Genomic DNA, 27,903 nt, shown 5'->3' with positions numbered 1-27,903 from the left:
TTGTTTAAGCCAAGTGGATGGCGAATTGAAGCATTTTACAACAGTTGTCATTTTACTTGTACAGTTTTGTTTTCAAGTTTCTTTAAATGTTTTTGAATTTTATGGGGAGTAAGAAATTTCAGAAAATCCAAAAACATTAGAAAATTTGAAAAAGCCAAAAACATGATAAAATCATAAATGAGTTTGGTTGTAAAAATAGGAAATAATAGTACATCAGTGGACTATCACAACATGCTAAAGAATTGGAAAGTCGAAAATGTGATAAACAATCTCACTGTGGATGTGCCAGTAGGTTTTTACACATTTAGTAAATTGTTTTCAAGATATAAACCTAAATTTCAAACTTGCTTATATCGTGGGGAACATTTCTTGGATATATGGGTAACCCCCGAAATCTTGTTTGAAAGGTCCCTCTTTCTGAGATACTAGGTCTTTATACTCAGTGATATCTGGGGTATTATCCCGGGACTTCTGATTTTGCGGAAGCAATGGCCTAGTCCCCGTATAATACTTTGCATTTGCTTGAAATATAGCACTGCCCTCAGTACAAAAAATGATGAAACATTGAAAAATGCTAATCATGTACTGTTGAAGAAAAGATTCTCTAAAGGGAACACACCTTAAGTCGAACCGTCATCTCTCTACTGAACGAAAGTTCTGACCTGAGCTCTCACGGTTTCGCATTTATCCCTTTTACAGATATCGTCTAGGTATACTCACCTGTAAGACTGAATATTAGGATCTGGATACGGGAGTATATTCAAGTGGTGGGACACACGAATAAGTTTAAGTTCTTAAAACATAAATTTCGTATCTCGAAACAGTTGAACTTTGTGTGAAAATTTAAGTGGACCAGTATACTGACAATCTAAGTGAATTATTTAGAACTTAAAATGAAATAAAGCTTAATGGTGTTGATGATTTGTCTCAAAAACTGATATGATCCTCTTACACAAACTCACAAAAATATTTACAGTCAATATAGACCTAGAGTGTAAATATTTCTTTACTGAATTTCATTCTATTAAAAAATTCCAAAAAGATTTTAAGTGTGTTTTAGCATAAATTTTGAAGAAGTCAAAAAGATTTTCGACAACTGGTGTTGGAGAGCTGATTTTCAAAATTCCAAGTGCTAAACATGATGATCCTTAATTTGAGGGGGAGTTTGTTTTTAAAATTAGTAAAATTTTGGAAGAGTTTGTCTGCAAGTGATCATCAGAAGTTTTTCAAATATAAAATCATTCTTTGATTGATCTTGTTCTTGCAAGTGGTAGTCAGAAAGCATAAATTTGTCAAATGTTAAATTTGTGAAATTTATTGTGTGGTAGAGATTGTGCAGGTATAAAATCTGAGAAGAGCCAGGTTCCAATGCCTGAGGATTCTATGAATAGAGAAAGCCAGGTTTCGATCCGAAGCAAAGTATGAGCCAGGTCATGATCTTGAACCTGTGAAAGCCAGACTGCGATCCCAGCTTATCGATAGGGGAGTTCTGTAGATGAAAAGAGACAGGTTATGATTCTAGAAGTTGTTTTCACGCAAGCTGCTGATGAACTTAAGGAATCAAGAGATCTGATCAAGAGAATTAGAAAGCTTGAGAGCCAGATTGAGATCCTGATTTGTTAAAGATTCAACATGCGTGGGGGAGTTTATTTGTTCGAGGGGAGTCTATTGGCGCTGATAGAGAAGAGAAGAGAGATTTGAGGATGCTTTACATTGTAAGATACTTCATGAGAAGCCCAAAGACTGATAAAGACTGAAGATGTTGAAGACTCAACACTTAAGACTCGTCAACATTCGAGGGGGAGTCTGTTAGTGCATGCGTATGTCGACTTCGTCTTGTATTGAGTCTTGTCTTAGAATGTTAAATCAGGGCACGTAGTTCGAGATTAGAGGTAATTTCGCATGGGAGGGTAATTCTGCTTGAAAGTGGAATGCATGTATTTCTGCGCGGAATTAGATTCCGCATGGAGTCTTAATTTCATTTGGAACTCACTCAAGCGGAATTAGAAACCCTATATATACCTCCCAAACGATATTAGATGTAATTTTTTTCCGGTCAGTGTAACGAAGTGCTGCCGAAGTGCCGTCTCGCTGTATTTTGTCATCAAATCAATCAGAAAGGCAGTTTATGTGTGTATATTGCTGAATTGAGCTCATTACGTCTGTTTCCGCCTTTCATTTTGAGTATTAACTCTTCTGATCTTCTCGTTTGGGTCCGAAAACGATCCTACAACTCCACCACCACCACAATACCATCATCCACCACCATCATCCATCATCCATCATCCATCATCCATCATAGAGTGTGTGTAGTAGTTTCGGGATCCAAGATAGATAGTAAGAGTTCTTGACAATCAAAGGCCATGTTTGCCTAAGTCTCTTACATCACTTGGTGAAGACAAGCATTTAGTGTAATACTTTTTATTTTTAATCTTTTCGCACTTTTTGTTTGGTTATGTATTAATGACTTTAATAACTAGTTTCTTATGTTGAAGGTGAAACTTCCTTATCATTTGTCTGTGGTGTCTTGGTGTTATTTTACTGTCTATATAAAATAAAAGATTTACACCATTCATATCTCCACGGTCTATATGGAGATATGTTGGCTACCTGGTCGGGGGTTAAGGAAATGGTTTAGTAAGGTTCTTGCCTTGTTCAGTGTATAGATACTGCAAGGACTTGGGTCAAGCTTACTAGGACCTCCTTTAATACCCACTGGTATTGGATGGCGGGGGTGCGAATGGCTTGATCCCCTCATATTAAACTACTATTAATATATTAACCCGACTACTTAGGATTGTATCCTTGCTGACTCAAAATACTTAGCCGAGGGTAACTTAATTAATTATCTTTCAATAATCCAACCCTTTAGGATTGTATCCTTGCTGACTCAAACTACCGGGTTGAGGGTAACGTCACCTTCAAAAGAGGGGCCTATTACTATAACTAAGATAATCTCTTAAAAAGTGCAAAAGTGCGGAAATAATCAAAGGTTACACTAAAGGCGAGTCAGATCCAAGTGATTCATCTTGTCTATCTGTTTTTATTTTATTTTTATTTTCAACATTTTTAGTTTTTATTTTCATATTTTCAGCATTTTAGCTTTGATTAGACGTTGAGGATAAACCGGTACTAAAAGCTCTTGTGTCCTTGGACGACCTCGGTATCTTACCAATGCTATACTACGCTCACGATGGGTGCACTTGCCCATATGTGTGTTTAGTGTTAGTAAAATATCGTGTTTTATAAATTTAAAACTTGACCAAAGTGTTAAAAAGGGCTAAAGATATACATAAAAATATATAACGCTACACATGCATTAGTTACCTGAGGGGAGGCCCCTGTGGGTTGAGCAAACAAGGGAAAATTTCTTGCACCCTACGAGCGAAAGCATGGCCACTTATGCCAACACTATTTTAGGTGAAGATAATGGGGATGATATTGACGTTGATCCTGTTCCTACGCGAGGGGAGGTTATCATCCTTTCGAGTGAGGGGGTTCTAATGAGTCACATCAAGATCTAATCCATCATTCCTCGCGTGCAGGTCTGCAACGAGGGACTGTTCATGAACCTTTTGCTGACGATGTTGAAACTCCTGTTGAGAATCCTTAGGCTGAGACTGCTGAACAAATAGAGACCAGGAAGAAAAGGAAGAAGGATAAGACTGAGGAGAAGAAGGCTGAGGAACCAGTGGCTGAGACACCTCATAAGCATCCTTCTAACTCCTCTTTCTTGGACTATGTTGTCGTATCTGACACGCTATCTGGTTTAGACGCAGGAGTTAAGCGTTCTGAGTGTGATCCCGATGATGATGCCACGTTAAATGATATAATGAAGAGGAAAAAAGATCTTGAGGACAAGAAGAAAGAGCTTGATGCACAAGTTGCTGCTGCACTAGTCGAGAAGAAATCCAAACTGCAGAAAGATACTGTTGCTGCACCATCTGAGTCAAAGATTGACTTAGGTGTTTTCATCGCGAAGGCTGGTAATCGCCTAGAAAAAATGTATAAGTGTGCTTCTGGTTCCCGAGGTATAATTTCCTCCATTGAGTGTTGTTTTGTTTTTTGCAAACATACGTTTTTTCTTTAACTGTTTATGCTTCTTCTGTTGCAGCTCCCAAATCTGGCAGGGGTGCGCGCAAGATAGACATTTCCAAGACTACTCCTCTTGTTTCTCCTCCGTCCAGAACCTTTGATTTATCTCCTCCACGCCCTGACTCAAAGGGAAATGGGAAGGAAGATGATGTTGGGGTTGAACAGGTGGGAAATGTGGAAGAAGACATTGCTGCTGGTGCTGGGGGAGGTGGAGCTCATGCTGAAGGTGTTGAGACTGAAGTTGAGTCTAGTGAGGCCACTCCCCAACAGGGCACCATTTATATGAAGCGTGTACGGGGTTCTAGGGGAGGTGGTGCTTCTGGCGCTCGCCAAAGTCCGGAATTTCAGCATGTTCAGGGTGGGTCATGGACTACCCATAACCCTGCTTGTGATGCTCTTCCCCATGCGCCTCACTGGACCTTGACTTAAGGCTCCAGAATGAATGATCTTGCCAACTGCCACAAATTTTACTCCTTGTCCCTCCCCCCAGCTGAAAGGATGTTCCAGAAAAACCGCCACCGGATGGATCTTTTGGATGATCACATACATGCTGGTGTGAATTTTTATGCCACTTGCCAAGAGATTGTGAGGGAGTGGCAGTTGATGGGGGAAGACACGTTGGAATTTCAAGATGCCAAGAAAGAGCTTGCTGAAGAGAGGAAAAAATTTAATGCTGAGAAGAAGGGTTTAGTATGAAGGGTTGCGGACGCGGAGGATAAACTTGCTAAGGAAAAACAGTTTAACGCCAATAAGCAAAAAGAGTGGGAGACCGCCTGCGAGCGGACCAAACCGGAGATGAAAACTGCCCGTGATGAAATAGTTAGATTGAAGGGTGCGAAAATGAAGATGAGCGATGAGCATGAACAGGAGTGTGCCCTGAATCAAAAAAGGGAAAATGAATATATCCAACGCATCACCAAGTTGGAAAAAATTCGCTGCTGAGAAGGTTGCGGAGAGCAAGGCTGTCACACCCCCAAAATCCACACGCGGAGTATCACCGCTTGGAGGCGTGACTGACCAGGATCAAGCCACCAATCATATTAAACAATGTAAGTAGTAAATATAATTCAACCAAACAATATGAAAGGTGTTCAAAACCAACACATAGTTAAGTGTTTAGCGGAAGCATAATTGTAAAACCCATTGTAAGTATTAAGTACGAAATAAGGTAATGTATTTAGCATGGCACGCACTGCCATGTCCCACAACGACCGCGCCTCCCTGTGCAAGCTCCATGAGTACCTAGTGACCTGCAAGGCATGTAGCAACGAATCAACAACAAAGTTGAGCGAGTTCACAGTGGGTTGTTTTAGTTATAGCATTCGTGTCGTAAATCGTATGTTCGTTTGTAACCCATGTATCGTGTAAATTAGTATCGCGGTCTCCCAGACATGTTTGCGAAGATTAGTGGGGGCTTCCCATGTATTACTTGACCACGCGTATCGACTGCTATGAAAATGTAAGAGGTGCCCTAAGTCAATGTCTATCAGCATTGACCCGTTGCCCATAGTCCATTAGTACACGCCCGTCCGACCGGCACGGTGTGAGGTTTGTTAAACCTAATAGCACTATTAACTAATGACCCGCTCGCCATAGGCCGCGACGATTAAGTCGATAAATGAGGGACTTAAAGTGATAGAGTTGATGGTCTTATGATCGTACGTATCCAGTTGTATGGGGAATACGCAAGTTTGTAGTTACCGTTCAGTATCTTTAACCCATTCCCAACCCTTGGGAATCCCATGCCTTGGATAGAGTGTGAACTCACCTTGGTTTGCTCGGTATGCTAACTTATGAGCTCACAAGAAATCAGTCAAGTCCTATAGTGTGCACTTATATCCGATTAGTTCATGTTTGTAAAGTTTCACATGCAAGTCATTATCACAGAGTGTGTTTAGCATTAACATCGTGCATCACAAACAGTTAATCACATTCATACAATTCGTGCTTCTCATAAATGTCTTGTGCAGTTTAATCTAACATAGTTGTTCATTAACATGCTTGACAGGGTTAGCAGTCTAATAAGGCTAGCATACTTAGCAACGTTAGCCAACCTAACAGGATTATCTTGCTTAACAGGGAATAATAATTAACAGTGTTAATCAACTAACAGAGCTGACATGCCATAAAAGTTACACACTTAACATGGTTAACAGCATAACTTTAACAGAGTTACATACTAACAGGGTTAATGACTTAACCAAGTAAACACCTTAACAGAGTAACCATATCAGCACGCTTGACGAAATCCCACATATTTGGCAAAATCCCTTAACTGGCGAAAACACTAGTTGGGCGAAATCCCCTTTTGGACGAAAACACTAGAGTTTTTGTTGAGTATGGGGTGTGACGAAAACACAAGGTGTTTTCGTCTGACTATGGTGTTTTCGTGATCCCTGTGTTTTCATCATTACTGTTACGCAAACCCAGCAACCCTAGTTACACCCTGACAGTTACATCTCTCACATTAAACCGTCATTCAATCATTACACAAAAGTAGCAGATGGTTAAGATCGTTTTAGTAATCAACATACACATACATTTAGAACCCTAATCTGCTAACTATCTAACATCTTATCATCATAACAGTATCATCGGTATCAACAAAAATATAAGAACCCCTAACATACCAATCCATTCGATCCAACCAAATCATGAAATCCTAAGAACCAGCCAAATCATTGTGAAATCAAGATAACCATACCATCATCAGACCATTCATGGAGAAACATAACATAATCACATAACATCCGTTATTCAATCTAACGTATACATACAGACATGAAATCATGCATAATTCAAACAACAGTGCAACTAACCGAGATGATAGATCACAAGATTGATTGAAGGGAAAAGGTTGAAGTCTTGCAGTTTCCATCGCACAAAGATGAGGGAAGAGGAGTGGTTAGGGTTTTCAGATTAATCTCTAACGTAAAGGTTATTATCAAAACCTTATAGTTGTTTGCTACGGGGCCGAAGCCCATTCCTGATTTCATTGGTCACAAGGTGGACGAAAACACATGGGATGTTTTCGGTCATGGGGTGTTTTCCGGTGGGGGTTTTCGTCGCTAAGGAGGTGTAATCAAATAAGCCTCATTCCAAAATAACTAATTCACCACCTTTATTTAATAACACAAAACATATATCACATACACACTTAATGCACACCATATGTAACATATCAAACACAATACGATTTTACATATTACAACGTGTACAGTTGTGAAACAAACAAGTCATGAAAACAAACAACTTAAACAATTAACGCCCAATTAATGCGAAGACAGAATCTTGGAAACTCGAGTTGTCACATTATCCCCAACTTGAAAGAAATTTTGTCCCGAAATTTAGCATGCGGTTACTGAGGAAGCTAGTTGTGTTGCGTTGTTTCCTGGTTTTCCTGGGGTGTCACATCATCCCCCCGTTGATTTGGAATTTCGTCCTGAAATTCTGTAGTAGCTTCAGCCTCAGTAGTGGTTGCACTGTTTCCGAACAACTGGGGATACTTGAGTTTCATTTGATCTTCTCGTTCCCAGGTAAACTCTAGGCCACGACAGGAGTTCCAACGAACTCGAACAAGAGGTATTCTGGTGTGCTTCAGGACCTTAACGTCCCGGTCCATGATTTCAACTGGTTCCTTGACGAATCGCAACTGATTGTCGATAGTGAGCTCTTTCAAAGGAACTATGAGGGTCTCATCTGACAGACACTTCTTCAGATTCGACACGTGGAAAACGTTGTGAACTCCCCCGAGTTCTGCTGGTAAGTTCAGTTTGTAGGCCACTTTGCCTATTCTTTCTATGATTTCGAACGGTCCGACATACCGTGGATTGAGCTTGCCTCGTTTGCCACAATGAACTACACCCTTCCAGGGTGAGACTTTGAGTAGCACTCGATCCCCAACCTGGAACTCGAGTGGTTTCCTATGCTTATCAGCGTAGCTTTTCTGAACGTCACGAGCTGCCGCCATTTGTTGTCGTATTTGTGCAATCCTTTCAGTAGCATCAACTACAAGTTCTGGACCTGTGATCTGACTATCGCCCACCTCTGCCCAACAGAGAGGTGATCGACATTTACGCCCGTATAATGCCTCGAATGGAGCGGCTTGAATGCTGGTGTGGTAACTATTGTTGTACGAAAACTCCACTAACGGGAGATGTTTTTCCCAGCCGTTGCTGAAGTCGATAACACATGCCCGAAGCATGTCTTCTAGAGTCTGGATAGTGCGTTCAGACTGCCCATCCGTCTGAGGGTGATAAGCTGTGCTCATGTCTAATCGAGAGCTAAAGGATTTGTGCATGGCTTGCCACAGTTCCGAAGTAAAACGTGCATCGCGATCTGAGATAATAGAGGTTGGCACCCCGTGCCTCGAGACAACTTCCTTAAGGTAAACATCTGCTAAGGTGGAGAACTTATCTGTTTCCTTGATAGCCAAGAAGTGTGCAGATTTCGTGAGTCGATCCACGATCACCCAAATAGTATCATTCCCACGTCGAGATCTAGGCAGGCCAGTAACAAAATCCATGGAAATTTCCTCCCATTTCCATTGTGGTATTCTTGGTTGTGGAAGTAGACCTTGTAGGATCGTTCGTCGACCTGTTTGAGTCGTTCAGAGAAGTTCGTATCCGAATTAAGAGGCGGAAACTAATAATTCGGTGCTATTGAAGCTGTATTCATTCTAATATTGCTGTTGTATTGATTTTCAACTCGATTACAAGGTTTAACAACACTTCGGCAGCACTTCGTAGCTCAACCGGAAGATTACACCATTAACCATGTGCTAGATCGCTCCTACTATATATAGACATGCTTGGGTCGCTTATATGGACTGCCATATAAGCGATCCTAGACCAATGCCGTATAAGCGATCCAGGACATGAACACATAAGCGATCCTATCCTAACATGACACATGGGCGATCCTAGGTTATGTACAAATAAGCGATCCATATACTACCAAGCTATTCTAGGATTCCGTGCCATGTCTTTAATCTTCAAGACTTGATGGAAGACGTAGTCAGCAGACGTAGGTGCACTAACAGACTCCCCCTCGGATGTTGACGGAGTCATCATAGATATTTCTAAACTGACTTCGCACATGTCTATCTATAATCTTCATCAGTCGACAATCTGCCTCTGAAATATCTGTCGTTCCAAGAATCCTCGTTTTCGATCTTCATCATCATAAAACTCTTCTCTCTTGAATGTTGACTAGGTGTCTTCAGACTCCCCCTCTCACACAGCTGGGATCGTAGTCTGGAATTCAAACTTTCATTGGTTCTAAGATCGTTAACAGGCTCCCATCAGGTTCCAGATTGATACCTGGCTCCATTTTCTCTCACGAGCAATATCTGGCTCATGTCCTGCACAATCTCTACCTAACCATAAGTTTCTTTCAAAGATTAAAACTTTTCGACAATTTAGAAACTATGTTGAACCAAAACAGTAATAATTTTGCATTCAAGAGTTTATAACTGGTTCTAATCAAAACAACTTTACCATCTATACACAAACACTTTCCAAACCAGTTCTTCAAGCTTAGCACTTTGAATTTCGAAAATCAGCATCCCAACACCAGTTGTCGAAAATCTTTTTGATTTTTCAAATTTATGCTAAAACCCACCAAAAATCTTTTTGGATTTTTGAATAAAAGTAAATGCAAAAATTGAAATATTTACAGACAATATTTTTTGTGAGTTTGTGCAAGAGGATCATATCAGTTATAAAACATATCACAAACACCGTTAAGCTTGATTACATGATAAGTTCTAAACAATTTACCTAGATTGTCAGTATGTTTGTCCACTTAAATTTTCACACAAATTTCAATTGATTTGAGATATGATATTAATGTTTTAAGGACTTAAACTTAATTGTGTATCACTCCACTTGAATATACTCCCGTATCCAGATCCCAAATATTCAGTCTTACAGGTGAGTATACCACAGATGATATCTGTAAAGGGGTAGATGCGAAACCGTGAGAGCTCAGGTCAGAACTTCCGTTCAGCAGAGAGATGACGGCTCGACTTTTGGTGGGTCCCCTTTAGAGGATCTTTTGTTACAACAGCAAAGATTACCAATTTTATTGTTTAATCAGTTTGCTGAGGGCGGCGCTTATGTTTCAAAGCTTTTTGCAGAAAGTATTATTCGGGGACTAGGTCAGTATTTCCATACAGCAGAAGTCCTGGAATAATACCCCAGATATCACTGAGCATAAAGACCTAGTATCTCAGAATACGGGACCTTTCAAACAAGATTTCGGGGGTTACCCATATATCCAAGAATAGTTACCCACGAATTAAGCAAGTTTGATTTAGGTTTATATCTCGTTTCAATCTACTAAATGTGCAAAAATCTACTGACATATCCGCAGTAAGATTGTTTATCACATTTTGACTTTACAATTCTTTAGCGTGTCGTGATAGTCCACTGATGTACTATCATTTCCTCTTTTATGCAACAAAAACTCATTTTTCAAATTTATCATGTTTTTGTCTTTTTCAAATTTTCTGATGTTTTCGGATTTTCTAAAAATTCTTACTCCCCCTAGAATTCAAATACATCTAAAGAAAATAGAAAAACAAACTGTACAGAACATAACAACTGATATCGAAACACTTTAATTCTCCATCCGTTTGGCTTAAACAATCAGAACTCCCCCTCACAACAAACTATTTTCCCATAATGATTTCAAAACACTCAAGTTTGTTTTAATCAGAATGGTTTTTCCGGAAAATATGTTTAGTTGTTTTTACCTTTTGTAAAATGGGGCAAAATCATCACATTGTTTATCAAATTCTTGAATGATAATTAAATCAAGTCCAATTCAATGACCTTGATTTAACTACTTGTAAAATCAACACCATTTCACAACTAAAAACTTTCAAACCTGTTTTTCAACCAATTACCATCTTTTGGTTGAATTCTCAAGGTGCCGATTCCTACTCCTCACTTACAAACTTGGGAGTTCCGGCAAGTCCTGCAAAACCTCAAACACAGATTAAGAAGGATGCCGATTCATGATCCACAATACCATCTTGGGATCTCCGGCAAGTCAGGTTTTCATTCTTGAAAAAATATATCCACCCAAGCCTGTCCTTCCTTGGGTGTAACCTCATCTTTTTCATCTTTCCTTTCAACCGACTTGTAAACCCATCCTTTGGAAGCATAAAAATCCTTAATGCTTTGGGCCTTACCACTGACCATTTTTCCAAAGATTCGTTTTACATTTCCGTTAAAAGTTTTTTCAACATCAATTTTCTTTTTGTCAGAATAAAATTGATTTGATATTTCAACTTTTCCGATTTTAGATTTGTAATTTTTAGCATTTAGTGGCGGAAAATTCACATCGTCCACTTTCTGAACTTTCTTTTCAATCTTTTTCTCAACACGTGGCTCCTCTGATTTTATGGAATCAGATTCATCACCAGACTTGTTACCTGAACCTTTTACAACCCATTTCTGATTTGTGGCATTGTCTATTCTTTTGGAAGCACTCTTTGAACATTCTCCTTTTTCATAAGTTGAATTCTCAAAGCCTGTGAACTTCCGGGTTGACAGTTCAGTCTTTTCAACAACTTTTTCTTTCATTTTTCTTGAGACTTCTTGTTTTGGTCGAAATGTCTTTGGACAATCTTTCGCAACATGACCCACAGCTTTACACTGAAAACAAGATCTCTTTTCAACCTTCTTCGGATCTTCCTTCTTCTTTATGTCCTCTTGCTTCTTAGCAAGAAATTCTTGATTCGTTTGATTTCTGAATGAATTTTCTTTTTCAGCTTCAGTTGTTTTTCCTGCAACAAACATTGTTTTTGGTTTATAAACTTCTTCATTTTTATAGTTTTTCTGTGGAATAAAACCAAGACCTTTCTTTTTGTAATTACGATTATGGTTTGGTTTCTTTTGGAAACTATAACCACAATTGTAACCCATTTTCTTGTTGATTCTTTGTTGATCTCTTGAAGTGTATTGTTTAGGTTTTCCATTAAGATTAAAATCTTTTATTTCAGAAATATTAATTTCTATTATTTTGAAAACCTTTTGAATCATTTCAAGTCTGACACTTCTTATTGGAAAACTTTCATCTGAATATAATTTGTCAGAACCTTTCAAAGTATATGCCACTTTGACTGATTCATCATTCAAATTAGATTTCGAAAGTAAAAACTCTTTATCATAAACCCGTTTGTCCTTTTTGACTGTTGGCTTTGACGCACTGGACCCAGACTTTGACTCGGGTTTTGACTTCGGTTTTGATTCCTCATTGTCATCTGTATCTAACACTTGATCGACCATACTTTTTATCAACTTTGACTCATGATCAGTGTCTGATGACGTATATGTGATATCAATACTTTCTGGTAAATTATCCGACGACCCAGACTCCCATTTCAAATTGATCGCTTTATTGACTCTTTCTGAATTTGGATTTCGAGGTGAGTATCCATTTTCGACCGGGGGCGGACATCTATTATAGGACACACTCGGTTTCTTACCAGAAGCTTTCAACTTTTCTTCATCTTTTGTCACAGATTTTTCTTCTTCAAATATCTTCACTTCTTCAAATGTCTTTAAATCTTTTACCACTGGATAAATCCTGTCAACAACAAAAGTAGAACATGAGTAACTATCTAATAATTTCTTTACTTTTTCAGTTTCTATCTTTTGTGTTGCCAACTCAAGCTCGAGATCTGCACATTTCTTTATGTTATAGTTCGCCGTATCAAGCTGTCTTAGGTAAGCTATCTTCAAAGTATTCATAGCTTCAGCTTGTTCACCATCAGAATCTGTGTACTTGTTGATTTCTCTGTTCATTGTATCATATGATTCTTTCAACTTGTGAATATTGTGCAAAAGTTCATTGTTCTGCTTAATCAGCGAATCACAGTTCATGCATTTTTCTTTGACCATGACCCGTTCAGCATCCACTTTAATCTCGAATTCAGGAACTTCTTTCACTGTCCTGCTTGAATTTAAAAATTGAGCTCTTCTCAATTTTTTAGCTTTTGCTTCTTCTTTCAATCTCTCTTCCTCTTCTGCCTCCTCTCTGTTCTTTCTTTGTCTCTCTTCAGCAGCTTCCATGACTTTTCTGCATCTTTCTGCACATTTCAAATCATAAGCATTAGCAAAGAAAGCATGAGAAGTATTTTTGGCCATAAAGTCTTGATCTGTACAGAAATCATCCCAAGTAAATCCTTCAGCCAACTTCTCGTCATTTTGTTCAGCTAAACACACTTTGCTTTCTTTCTGAAGATACTTTTCCCAGGTAAAATTATCATATTTTCCCTGGCTAACAACACATGCCTTTTTATCAACCACATCTCTCCCATGAGCCGTTTGTGCTTGCTGCTGTGCTGGCTGAGTGATTTGATGATAGATGGCCTTCTTGTGATAATCATTGTTTCCGAAAGGATTCTGGGCACCGGTTGCTTCACAGTTTTTGCATTCCCTTTTGAAATGCCCCTTCTCCCTGCAACGAAAACATGTAACTTTAGATTTGTCAAAACCTAAAGCTGAAACATTTGCATCACGAAAATCATCACGACCAGTAATTTGTTTAAACTTTTCAGCACGTCTCATCACACTCGCCATACACCATTTTATATCCATTAATTCCATTTCTTCAGCATCAATCTGATCGTAATCCTCTTTTGTGAGCATTGGATTCCCGATCTTTCCTGCAACAAAACAACTATAAGACTCTAAAATCATCCCTAACAAAGACATTTGATTTTTTGCAATATCTTCAGTGTAGTCTTGATCATTTTCAAGGCTTAACACAATGTTACACTGAAGTTTTCTACCATTCTTTGTTACAGAAATGTTAGGATCGAAAGATGAGAATCTTGTGCTGTTGCTTGATCCTTGAGATGTCTTCTTTTCAATAGAATCTTTAACGCTGTAAGCAGTTTCGATCTTAGGAGAGAACTTTGTTGAATCAGTAGCACCATGCTTGTAATACAAACTGATATCCTGCTCTCCATCGTAGTTCTTCATCCTAGCGATCTTTCTCTGCTCCATCTCTTGAGCTTCTAAATGCTTTATGAAGTCTCCGAGTTTCATCTTTTTATATTCCACTTTGTTAGACTTCAGCATCATCAAAAATGTTCCCCAAATTTCATATGGAAGCGCACCTGCAAGTTTTTCAATTAACTCATCAGTATCTTTCTTAACACCCAACTTTGTCATATTTCTCACCAAGTTACAATATCTATCAATAATTTGTTTGGTGGTTTCATTTTTCAATCCCCGAAACAAATCAAATTCTTTCTTCATGAGAGACATTTTGTTCTTTAACATATCATCACTTCCCGTAAACTTTGCTTCCAATTCTGTCCAAATTGAATATGCAGTTCCGTCATGTTGAAGCAAGATCAGAATATCTTCTTTTATCGCTTGCTGAAGTAGACTCACCATCAATTTCTCATCTCGATATTTCTTTTTATCTGCAGTACTCATCTCTCTAAGTGTTAGTGGAGTACCATTCTCAATATTGTCCTTCGTGGGTTTAACATATGGTTCCTCGGTGTGTTCCCACGCATCAAGATGATAAGCTTCAACCCAATTACCGAATCGTTCCGACCACACATTGTAATCATCAATATCCATGAGTTTCGGTGGTTTCTGAGACGTTCCGGTTTCATTTTCAATCAAAGCACTTTGAGTAATCGAGGCCGGGGTAGCAAAAGCGTTATAAAATTCTGTATCCATTTTTCACAAAATGTTTACATATTCACAACAATTTTCAAGTTTTAGCAATCTGTTCACAAAAATAAACTGTTTCACAAGTGATCCAATAAAACTGTCAAATAAGCGGACTGTTCTGATAAGCGGTCCAATAAAGTGTCTTAAAACGCGAACCACAAGTTAATTTTGGAGCGGATCGAACAAGTGTCGAATGAGCGGTCCAATCAAATTATCAAATAAGCGGATCAAACACTTTCCGTTCGAGCGGTCCAAAATCTGATCGTTCGAGCGGTCCAACAATGTCACTAAAAGCGGTCCAATATTGAAATTTCGAGCGATCCAGAAGTCAAAATTGATCCTTGGAGCGGTCCAGACGCGTAATTTGGAGCGGTTCAGATGCTGACGTCACCTTTTGTGAGAATCTGGAAAAGCGAATCACCTAAAATCTTGGTTTCTACGTCGATTTTAGATCTGAAAACTTCAAGGATTTGTTAATTCATGATTCCGAGTGCACTGTGTGATTTTGAGCTTGTTTTACCATGAAAAATTTTGAAAAAGTGAAGAAAGTGTAGAAAATCAGAAAAATAGCAGCTAAAATGGCAAGAACTCCTCCTCCTAAGCTCTGATACCACTTGTAGGATCGTTCGTCGACCTGTTTGAGTCGTTCAGAGAAGTTCGTATCCGAATTAAGAGGCGGAAACTAATAATTCGGTGCTATTGAAGCTGTATTCATTCTAATATTGCTGTTGTATTGATTTTCAACTCGATTACAAGGTTTAACAGCACTTCGGCAGCACTTCGTAGCTCAACTGGAAGATTACACCATTAACCATGTGCTAGATCGCTCCTACTATATATAGACATGCTTGGGTCGCTTATATGGACTGCTATATAAGCGATCCTAGACCAATGCCGTATAAGCGATCCAGGACATGAACACATAAGCGATCCTATCCTAACATGACACATGGGCGATCCTAGGTTATGTACAAATAAGCGATCCATATACTACCAAGCTATTCTAGGATTCCGTGCCATGTCTTTAATCTTCAAGACTTGATGGAAGACGTAGTCAGCAGACGTAGGTGCACTAACAGACCTGATGGTTTCTGGTATTCCGTCTTGACTCTTGCACAAGTCAAACACTTGCTAACGTAAGTTGCTATGTGGGCTTTCATGCTAGGCCACCAATACGTAGTTCTGAGATCGTGGTACATTTTATCCGAACCTGGATGTACTGAGTAGCGAGACTTATGTGCTTCTTCCATTACAAGCTCGTGTAAGTTGCCATAAAGTGGGACCCAAATGCGTCCTGTTACGTAGTAGGCGCCGTCTTCCTTTTGTTCTAACTGGTGCCTTGAGCCGCGTAGGGCTTCAGCCCTGACGTTTTCTTGTTTCAATGCTTCTACCTGAGCATCTCGTATCTGTGCCGGAAGACTAGACTGGATGGTAAGTTGTAATGCTCGTACGCGTCTAGCCGTAGTGTCTTTTAGACTGAGGGCGTCAGCCACAACATTGGCTTTGCCTGGATGGTACTTGATGGCACCTTCGTAGTCGTTGAAAAGTTCGACCCACCGACGTTGACGCATGTTCAATTCCTTTTGCTTGAAGATATGCTCGAGACTCCTATGATCGGTGTAGATGGTGCACTTGGTACCATACAGGTAATGTCTCCATATCTTAAGCGCGAAAACCACAGCTCCTAGCTCTAAATCGTGCGTAGTATAATTCCGTTCGTGGATCTTAAGTTGACGCGAAGCGTAGGCAATGACTTTATCCCGTTGCATCAATACGCAACCAAGACCCTGTATTGATGCGTCACAGTAAGTGATGTGTGTAAAATGCAACATATAAATTACATCAAATGAGGCATAAAACTAACCCTTTTTAAGTACTAATGTTGGAAAAAGAATGTTTTTGTCTTCCTTTTGTATTTTCAGGATTAAATGAGCTCAAATTCACAAAAGAAGCAAAAAGACAGCAAAATCTAACATAAATACAAGAAAAGGAACATAAGTGGATTGCCCGACCCCTCAACAGCATCCTCCCATGCAAAATAGAGAAGGCAGAAGACTGGACATGCCCCGTGCTCAGCCAGCACAGGGCCGTGCCGAAGAAGCAAAAGAAAAGACAAACCTATAGAAGCTTCTATTGCCCACCACGGGGCCGTGTCCAGCGGACATGGGGGCGTGGCGAAAGTACAACAGGCGCATTAATTGTAATTGCGAATTACAATTAATGAAGAGAGAGAGTGTCAGACAGGCACGGGGGCGTGTCCAGCGGACACGGGGCCGTGCCCAACCTTCTGTTCAGCCTTTAAATAGGAGTGCTTGGTTTCAATGCAACTAATCCCTTGGCACACCACCTCTCTCACACTTCATCCACCACCCACCACCATCACAACACCATCATCCACCACCATCATCCATTGTCCATCATAGAGTGTGTGAGTCGTCTCGGGATCCAAGATTGATCGTAAGAGTTCTTAACAATCAAGGCCATGTTTGCCTAAGTCTCTTACATCACTTGGTGAAGACAAGTGTTTAGTATAATACTTTTTATTTTTAATCTTTTGCACTTTTTATTTGGTTTTGTATTAATGACTTTAATAACTAGTTGCTTATGTTGAAGGTGATCTTTCCTTATCGTTTGTCCGTGGTGTCTTGGCATTATTTTACTGTCTATATAAAATAAAAGATTTTCACCATTCATATCTCCACGGTCTATATGGAGGTATGTTGGCTACCTGGTCGGGGGTTAAGGGAACGGTTTGGTAAGGGTCTTGCCCTTGTTCAGCGTTTAGAGGTCCTGCAAGGGACCTGGGTCAAATTTAGTAGGATCTCCTTCAATGCCCATAGGTATTGGATGGCGGGGAACCAAACTCTTTAACCCCCTCATAAGTTAACTACTATTAATACTATAACCCAGCTATTTAGGACTGTATCCCTGCTGACTCAGACTACTTAGTTGAGGGTAACGTCACCGCCAAAAGCGGGGCCTACCATAATTTGCATTAATAACTTAATTCATTATCTTCCAATAATCCAACCCTTTAGGATTGTATCCTTGCTGACTCAAACTACTGGGTTGAGTGTAACGTCGCCTTCAAAAGAGGGGCCTACTACAATAACTAAGATAATCTCTTAAACAAGTGCAAAAGTGCGAAAATAGTCAAAGGTTATACTAATACACGAGTCGGACCCAAGTGATTCATCTTGTCTATCTGTTTTTATTTTATTTTTATTTTTCAGCATTTAGTTAGTTTTTGTTTTCTTAGTTTAAAAACCTTTTCTAACATTTTGATTTGATTAGACGTTGAGGATAAACCGGTACTAAAAGTTCTTGTGTCCTTGGACGACCTCGGTATCTTACCAACACTATACTACGTCCACGATGGGTGCACTTGCCCATATGTGTGTTTAGTGTTAGTAAATATCGTGTTTTATAAATTTAAAACTTGGCTAAAAGTGTAAAAAGGGCTTAAAGTATACATCAAAAATATATTACACTACACGCACATCAAGTTTTTGGCGCCGCTGCCGGGGAACACAAGGATTTTAAGAAAGTTAGGAATCAACGGCCTGATCATATTTTTATTTTTTATTTTTTTTATTTTTAGGATTTTCTTAGTTTTTCAGCTTCTGCAGAGCTCAGCACGGGCCGTGCCTGGTCGGACACGGGCCGTGCCCAGCATTGTTACTAGCAGTTCTTAGTTTTCCAAGTTACAGAAGGCTGACCACGGGGCCGTGTCGGTGCAACACGGGGCCGTGTCCAACTCTCCAGTAACTGGGATCTGGAAAACAATCACTGTAACTCTGACCACGGGTCGTGTTCACTGAGCACGGGGCCGTGGTGAACCTTCTGACCAGCATTCTTTTCTGTTTTTATTGCAGGACTTGGAACCAGACGCCACCCCTACGTAGTGTATGAGCTCCAGTTCTAATAAGGACATAAAAGAACCTCTAGAAGAACCCGAACGCTTTCTCAGAAAAAGACTAAAAGCCAAGAACCAAGAGAAAGTTTCGGGGAATCCACTTCCAATGGCGGACCAACGTACCCTCATGGATTATCTACGACCACCGTAGGTAACCTAGGCGCCGCTATCAATGCACCGAATGTTGAAGCCAATAACTTCGAACTTCGGTCGCATTTGATACAAATGCTCCAAAACTCCGCAACCTTCCATGGGCTTGCGGACGAGGATCCCCATCTACATATTACTAATTTCTTAGAAATATGTGATACCTTTCGGATCAATGGAGCATCAAATGACGACATCCGCCTTCGAATGTTTCCTTTCTCGCTAAAAGACCGAGCAAAAGCTTGGCTCAATGCCCTCCCAGCTGGATCGATAAACACCTGGGATGAACTAGCCCAAAAATTTCTATATAAGTATTTCCCTCCAGCTAAAACGGCTAAATTAATGACTGAAATTAATACATATTCGCAAGAGGACGGGGAATCCTTATATGAAACTTGGGAAAGGTTCAAGGAGCTATTGCGAAAGTGTCCACATCACGGCCTTGCAATATGGCAACAAGTATCCACTTTCTATAATGGGTTGTTGCCACACACAAGGCAGACACTTGACTCTAGCTCCGGGGGACTTTTAGGTAATCGCCGCCCGCATGAAATATATAACCAAATTGAGGAAATTGCTCAAACTAATTTTCAGTGGCACACTCCCCGAGGCAATAAATCTATTGCGCCGGGCGCCCATAAGGTTGATGAAAGCACTTCTTTACAAGCCCAAATCGAGGCTCTTTCTTCAAAAATAAAAAAAATTGGAAATGACAAAAACAGTCTCGGTTATGGCTTGTGAAGGGTGTGGTGGGCCACATGAAAATTGGAGTTATATGAAAGAAACAGACGATCAACAAGAGTCGGTAAGCTACATTGACAATAGACCTAGGCCGTCGGGTCCTCCAACGGGCACTTACAACCAAGGATGGCGAAACCACCCTAACCTTGGTTGGAGAGAGCCCGGCAATAGTAGTAACCAACAAACCCAACGAACAAACTTTCAACAACCAAGAAACGAGTCACAAAATTTCACTCAACAACAAGGTGGACGAGAAAGGCTTGAAGATACTGTATCTCGCCTCATCTCCGACACTGAAAAGAAAAACTCGGAAAGGTTTCTACAATTAGAATCAAATTTTAGAAACCAACAAGCTAGTATTCAAAACATAGAAAAACAATTAAATCAACTAGCTCAAAATTTTTCTGAGAGACCACAAGGTGCATTACCAAGCAATACCGAAACAAACCCAAAAGCGCAAGTTCATCTCATCACGTTACGAAACCGCACCATGGGGCCTGCGGAAGCACCACCGCCGACAGAAGAGACTATACCCCCGCCTCTGTAGGAGAAGAACTACCCTCCATCATCAGAGCCTACCAAGGCTCCTTGAGTTCCGTACCCCGGTAGGTTAATTCGTCAAAAGACCAATGAGCAATTCGCAAAATTCGAAAGTCTATTAAAACAATTGCATGTCAATATTCCTTTTATTGATGTCCTAACCCAAATGCCCAAATACTCTAAGTTCATGAGGGACTTCCTCACTCATAAAAAGAAAATTGAAACTTTGCAATTAGTTAACTTAGGCGAAGAATGCTCTGCCCTCGTACTCAACAAACTTCCCCAAAAGAAAATCGATCCTGGAAGCTTCACGATTCCCTGCTCGATCGGGGACTCCCCCGTTCGTAGTGCACTAGCCGACCTTGGGGCTAGCATCAACCTCATGCCTTCATCAATGTTTAAAAGACTCGGCCTAGGAACAACGAGTCCTACAAAAATGAGCATACAAGTTGCTGATCGATCCGTTAAATTCCCGCAAGGTGTCATCGAAAATGTCCTAGTAAAGGTAAACAAATTTGTCTATCCGGCCGATTTTGTCATACTCGATATGGAAGAAGACACCGAAGTCCCCCTCATACTAGGGAGACCATTTCTCGCCACCGCACAAGTAGTGGTAGATATGAATGACGGAACGCTCACCCTAAGGTACGGAGATGATGAAGTAAAATTAAGGGTGGGGAAGAGAATAGAGGACGACGACCCGGTCAACTACATGAAGGTTATTGATTCGAGCTTGGATGCTGCTCTCCGACGGTGCAACATGGGATGCCAAACATCCCACTCAGAAAATATATAACCTCACATTGGGTTTAGCCAAGGACCCTTATAAACGTGGCGCACCACGGAGGCATTCCGCGGAACTATCCTTAGTTTAGTTTAATCTTTTAGTTTTAATTTGCAGGAATAAAACACACTCATGGTGGTAAAGGATGAAAAGGGAAACGAGAAACATGACCCCATGCACAAGAACAAGGCAACCCGACATCAATTTCTCCGATACAGTAGGTTCAACACGGGCCGTGTCCAACCAACACGGCCCCGTGCTGAACCCCCTGCAGAAAAATGCCTAGTTCAGGTAACTGGACACGGGCCGTGTTCACCAGACACGCCCCCGTGTCCAGGCTTCTGTTTCTTTTCTTTAATTTTCATTACTGGCACCTGAACACGGGGCCGTGTCCGGTCCCCACGGGGCCGTGTCCAGACTGCCAGTAACATAAATCTTTGCTTTTAAACACCATATTACACATCTAATCAACCTAAAAATTTATTTTTGGGACACATTGAGGACAATGTGTAATTTAAATGTGGGGGGGATGCTAAAACCTTGAAATTTTGCAAGTCCTAAAAACAAGCCTTACACAAAACTCTATTGGAACTGCTAATCACCCCAAATTTTTTCAAAAATTTCCATTTTTTTTACTTGTCTAAAGTTTAAGTTGGGAATTCTAAGATTAATAAGGTTATATTTTTACAAATTTACAACCAATAGCGTCGTGATAAAAAGAACCAACATAAGAAAATTATGAAACGAGCATAACAAGCTTAGTTAAAATTTGATTATATATACTTGATCACATAGAAAAACCCATTCCCACAAAAAGTGAGTTTTGAGCCTTTATTGAGCATACAAATATACATCTTTAGACTAAATGCTCATTTTTCGTTTCTTGTGTGAATAGCCGCTTGGTTCTTACGACTCTAGAACTTGCCACGACAATTCATTCCCGATCCTTACCAACTTAAACCCAAGTAAGTAAATGATGGAGGCATTAGGATTAACCCTTTTTCTTTCTACACCATTATTTTTCATTTTTTTTACCACCTACCTAAAATCCCCCTAGTTAACCCCTTTGAGCCTAAACCTTTCATTTCTTTACCTTAAAACCCTTTTACCCACCAAAACCCTTTTTATTTTTTACCCTTTATTTTAGTGACAAGCTCGGTTTTCGTGTGACTAAAAATAAATAAATAAATAAATGATGAAGTTTGAAATAAACAAACAAAGCTCTTAAAACAAAAGCTTGTTTGAAGAAATACTTCGAAATAAAAAAGTCACTAAAAGCAAAGTGTTTTACGAAAACCGACGCTTTTTACGCTTTTCGCCTAACCACTAACCCATTCACCCACCTTTAGCCCAAGCCTTTACCCAAAAAGTCCTCTTGATATTTACAAAGGTAACAAGTTAAAAAGGAGGAGGATTGATTGCTTGGCAAGCTTATGGTAGGAATAAGTTCCATGCCGCTCTCGAGTGATTCACTAAAAATACACCTTCGGCCGAGTGTGAGTGATTTCTCCCGTGAGGTATGTGAACTTGTATATAAATGGAATTTTAAAAAGGCATGTTATGCCCAAGTAATTTCTCCTATGAAACGTTCTAAACAAATCATAACGAATAGAATTGTAAATAAATAAAAAAAATAAAACCCAAAAAAATCTTGGATTCTCGACACTCTATGACAAGCCAAAACCTTCTCTTCTACCCATTCCATTTGGGAGTGTAAGCCACATATTAAAGAGTTTTGCTTGAGGACAAGCAAAAGTTCAAGTGTGGGGGTATTTGATGTGTGTAAAATGCAACATATAAATTACATCAAATGAGGCATAAAACTAACCCTTTTTAAGTACTAATGTTGGAAAAAGAGTGTTTTTGTCTTCCTTTTGTATTTTTAGGATTAAATGAGCTCAAATTCACAAAAGAAGCAAAAAGACAGCAAAATCTAACATAAATACAAGAAAAGGAACATAAGTGGATTGCCCGACCCCTCAACAGCATCCTCCCAAGCAAAATAGAGAAGGCAGAAGACTGAACACGCCCCGTGCTCTGCCAGCACGGGGTCGTGCCCAAGAAGCAGCAGAAAAGACAAACCTATAGAACCTTCTATTGCGCACCACGGGGCCGTGTCCAGTGGACACGGGGGCGTGGCGAAAGTACAGCAGGCGCATTAATTGTAATTGCGAATTACAATTAATGAAGAGAGAGAGTGTCAGACAGGCATGGGGGCGTGTCCAGCGGACACGGGGCCGTGCCCAGCCTTCTGTTCAGCCTTTAAATAGGAGTGCTTGGTTTCATTGCAACTAATCCCTTGGCACACCACCTCTCTCACACTTCATCCACCACCCACCACCTTCACAACACCATCATCCACCACCATCATCCATTGTCCATCATAGAGTGTGTGAGTCGTCTCGGGATCCATGATTGATCGTAAGAGTTCTTGACAATCAAGGCCATGTTTGCCTAAGTCTCTTACATCACTTGGTGAAGACAAGTGTTTAGTATAATACTTTTTATTTTTAATCTTTTGCACTTTTTATTTGGTTTTGTATTAATGACTTTAATAACTAGTTGCTTATGTTGAAGGTGATCTTTCCTTATCGTTTGTCCGTGGTGTCTTGGCATTATTTTACTGTCTATATAAAATAAAAGATTTTCACCATTCATATCTCCACGGTCTATATGGAGGTATGTTGGCTACCTGGTCGGGGGTTAAGGGAACGGTTTAGTAAGGGTCTTGCCCTTGTTCAGCGTTTAGAGGTCCTGCAAGGGACCTGGGTCAAATTTAGTAGGATTTCCTTCAATGCCCATAGGTATTGGATGGCGGGGATCCAAACTCTTTGACCCCCTCATAAGTTAACTACTATTAATACTATAACCCGGCTATTTAGGACTGTATCCCTGCTGACTCAGACTACTTAGTCGAGGGTAACGTCACCGCCAAAAGCGGGGCCTACTATAATTTGCATTAATAACTTAATTCATTATCTTCCAATAATCCAACCCTTTAGGATTGTATTCTTGCTGACTCAAACTACTGGGTTGAGGGTAACGTCACCTTCAAAAGAGGGGCCTACTGCAATAACTAAGATAATCTCTTAAACAAGTGCAAAAGTGCGAAAATAATCAAAGGTTATACTAATACACGAGTCGGACCCAAGTGATTCATCTTGTCTATCTGTTTTTATTTTATTTTTATTTTTCAGCATTTAGTTAGTTTTTATTTTCTTAGTTTAAAAACCTTTTCTAACATTTTGATTTGATTAGACGTTGAGGATAAACCGGTACTAAAAGCTCTTGTGTCCTTGGACGACCTCGGTATCTTACCAACACTATACTACGTCCACGATGGGTGCACTTGCCCATATGTGTGTTTAGTGTTAGTAAATATCGTGTTTTATAAATTTAAAACCTGGCTAAAAGTGTAAAAAGGGCTTAAAATATACATCAAAAATATATTACACTACACGCACATCAGTAAGCCACGAAATCGTCTGTACCCTCTGGCAATGAGAGAATAGGTGCACTGCAGAGTCTATCCTTTAAGTGCTGAAAAGTTGTTTCCTGTGTATTACCCCAACGATAAGTAACACCTTACTGTGTCAGCAGTGTAAGCGGCTGTGCAATCTTTGAGAAGTCTTTGATGAACCTTCTGTAGTAACCTGCCAAACCCAAGAAGTGGTGAATTTCTGTTGGTGTGCGAGGTGCAGGCCAGTTCTTAATCGAGTCTACCTTGGATGGATCAACATGAATCCCATCCTTGTTTACCACGTGGCCTAGAAAGTGGACTTCAAGAAGCCAGAAGTCGCATTTCGAAAACTTGGCGTACAGCTGTTCTGATCGAAGGAGTTCCAAAATAAGTCGTAAATGTTGCTCGTGTTCCTCCTGACTCTTAGAATAGATTAGGATGTCGTCGATGAAAACAATGACAAACTTGTCTAGGTAAGGCTTGCACACTCTTTTCATAGGATCCATGAAGACTACAGGTGCGTTTGTTAACCCGAATGGCATAACTAGAAACTCGTAGTGGCCGTAACGAGTCCTGAATGCTATTTTGGAGACGTCCTCATCCCGGACTCTCAGTTGATGGTAGCCTGACCTCAGATCTATCTTTGAATAGTAGCTCGACCCTTGGAGTTGATCGAATAAATCATCAATACGTGGCAGAGGGTAGCGATTCTTTACGGTCACCTTGTTGAGTTCGCGGTAGTCAATACACATCCTGAAGGTACCGTCTTTCTTTTTCACAAGTAACACTGGAGCTCCCCAAGGCGAAGAGCTAGGACGAATAAAACCCTTATCCAATAGCTCTTGTAGTTGTGTGGATAGTTCTTCCAATTCGGTTGGATCTAAGCGATACGGTGCACGAGCTATTGGTGCTGCTCCTGGAGCTAGCTCGATCTGAAATTCGACCTGGCGATGAGGCGGTAGCCCAGGTAAATCTTCAGGAAACACTTGAGGAAAATCGCGTACTACTGGAATATCCTCTAATCTCTTCTCTTTCATTGATGCATCAGTAACAAGTGCCAAAATGGCAGTGTGGCCCTTTCGCAAACACTTCTGGGCCTTCAGGAAGGAGATGGTGCCAACCACGGCACCACTCTTGTCGCCTTGAACTTCGAGAGGTTCTTTACCAGAACGGGGAATACGAACAATCTTCTCCTTGTATAAGATCTCCGCTTGTTGTTGGGATAACCAATCCATTCCAATGACGATGTCGAAACTACCCAGAGCTATGGGTATAAGATCGATAGAGAAAGTCTGACCAGTGAGGATAAGATTACAACCCTAAACTATGTGTGTGGCCTCTAGACTTTTACCGTTAGCTAATTCTACGACATGTTTGGTGTTCAAAAGTGTTGGTGTGCGCTTGAGCATTTGACTAACTTTCAAAGACACATAAATGGTATCCGCACCCGATTCAAATAATACAGTAACATAAAAGTCGTCGATAAGAAACTTACCCATTACCACGTTAGGATCATTCCTTGCATCACCTTGACCAATCACGAACACGCGGCCCCGGGCATCATTGTTTCCATTGTTTTCCCCGTTTCTATCCCCATTGTTGTTTCTGTTTCCATGGTCGTGGTTCTGATTCTGGTTCCGGTTCAACTGTGGACAGTGTCTCTTGTAGTGATCTTTAGCACCACACTGAAAACATCCTCTAATACTCTGTTGTTGCTGCTGATTCTGTGGAGCTTGTGGCTGCTGTTGTTGTGGGCTTCGGCAATCTTTGGCTTCATGACCAAGCTTGTTACATCTCTGACAACGATCTTTGTGGCAAGGCCCGCTGTGGTGCAAATTACACTGATTGCACTTAGGGTGGTTTCCCCTGTATCCACCCTGGCTTCGATTACCAAAAGGCTGCCGACTGGGGCTCCCGTACTCATCCGTCTTTCGTTGCTGGGACTGAGACTGAACTGAAGTGGAATCCTTGCTCAGGTTTCCATCCCACTTGCGTTTGTTGTCACTAGGAGCACAAGGTGTAGCAGCATTAACACGTTTTGGTAGTTTGTTTTGTTCTACCGCCTGGTCCGTGAGACGATGAGCAAGTCGAGTGACTTGCTGGATAGTGCCAAGATTAGCCGTGTTCACATGACTCTGAATTTCTGGCACCAGACCCTTGAGATACAGCTCGATGCGTTTGTTGGGAGGGTCTACCATAGTGGGGCACAATGTGGCTAATTCATTTGATCTCTTCGTATAAGCCTCAATTTCAGACCTCGTCATCTGTAAGTTGAGAAACTCCAGCTCTAGTTTGTGGATGTTGTCCCGACTGAAAAATTCTTCCTTAATTAGATCCTTGAAATCGTTCTAGGGGGTGGCATTAGCAGCTGCCAGCCCTAACATTTGAACCTGTGCTTTCCACCAGGTTAACGCAACACCTTCAAGTGTTCCAGCAGCAAACTTTACCCTACGAGCCTCAGGGCATTCATACATCTCGAAGTCAGATTCGAGCCTCTCGAACCAATGGAGGAGGCCTACAACTCCCTCAGTACCACTGAAGGTACTAGGTTGGCAATCCATGAAGGTTTTAAACGTGCCTACGGGTGGCTGAGAGTTCTGACCTCCTGCCTGAGCGGCTGCAAGTGCTGCCGTAACTTGCTCATTGACAAGAGCCGTCAACTGGGCTTGTGTTAGGTTCACGAGTCCACTCATGATCTTCACAAGTAAGAGAACACAAGTGAGAAGTGCGTCGTATCAGTACATCAGTGTAGAATGACAGAAGAGTGTGAGCAAACATGGTTTCAAATAGTCGTTGTTACGTTATCTAAGCATACCATGAGCAATGTTCTATGTATCTAACAAGTAGGTAATATAAACAGGAATAGTATCACCTATAGTGTCGAGTCTTGCACGTGGAGCGAAGCGTCGTTGTGGACCGTTGAGCACTGTTCAGGTTATAGTCTGGTTTTAACAAAAACTTTTTCCCTTATTAAAACCAAGTTCCCTATAACCAATGGCTCTGATACCAATCTGTCACACCCCCAAAATCCACACGCGGAGTATCACCGCTTGGAGGCGTGACTGACCAGGATCAAGCCACCAATCATATTGAACAATGTAAGTAGTAAATATAATTCAACCAAACAATATGAAAGGTGTTCAAAACCAACACATAGTTAAGTGTTTAGCGGAAGCATAATTGTAAAACCCATTGTAAGTATTAAGTACGAAATAAGGTAATGTATTTAGCATGGCACGCACTGCCATGTCCCACAACGACCGCGCCTCCCTGTGCAAGCTCCATGAGTACCTAGCGACCTGCAAGGCATGTAGCAACGAATCAACAACAAAGTTGAGCGAGTTCACAGTGGGTTGTTTTAGTTATAGCATTCGTGTCGTAAATCGTATGTTTGTTTGTAACCCATGTATCGTGTTAATTAGTATCGCGGTCTCCCAGACATGTTTGCGAAGATTAGTGGGGGCTTCCCATGTATTACTAGACCATGCGTATCGACTACTACGAAAATGTAAGA

At 40.6% G+C, this 27,903-nt stretch overlaps 1 non-coding gene across 1 annotated transcript; it reads right to left on the bottom strand.

Moving 5' to 3' along the window:
- Positions 1–19,200: 19,200 nt before the first annotated feature.
- LOC118491944 lies at positions 19,201–19,307 on the bottom strand. Its single transcript, XR_004892389.1, has one exon. It is a non-coding gene; the product is annotated as a small nucleolar RNA R71 (small nucleolar RNA).
- Between the last annotated feature and the right edge of the window lie 8,596 nt (positions 19,308–27,903).

This window comes from Helianthus annuus, chromosome 4 (assembly GCF_002127325.2).
Source record: "Helianthus annuus cultivar XRQ/B chromosome 4, HanXRQr2.0-SUNRISE, whole genome shotgun sequence".
Taxonomy (NCBI): Eukaryota; Viridiplantae; Streptophyta; class Magnoliopsida; order Asterales; family Asteraceae; genus Helianthus; species Helianthus annuus.
Note: the sequence above shows the minus strand (reverse complement) of the source record. Positions and strands in the feature narration are given on the sequence as shown.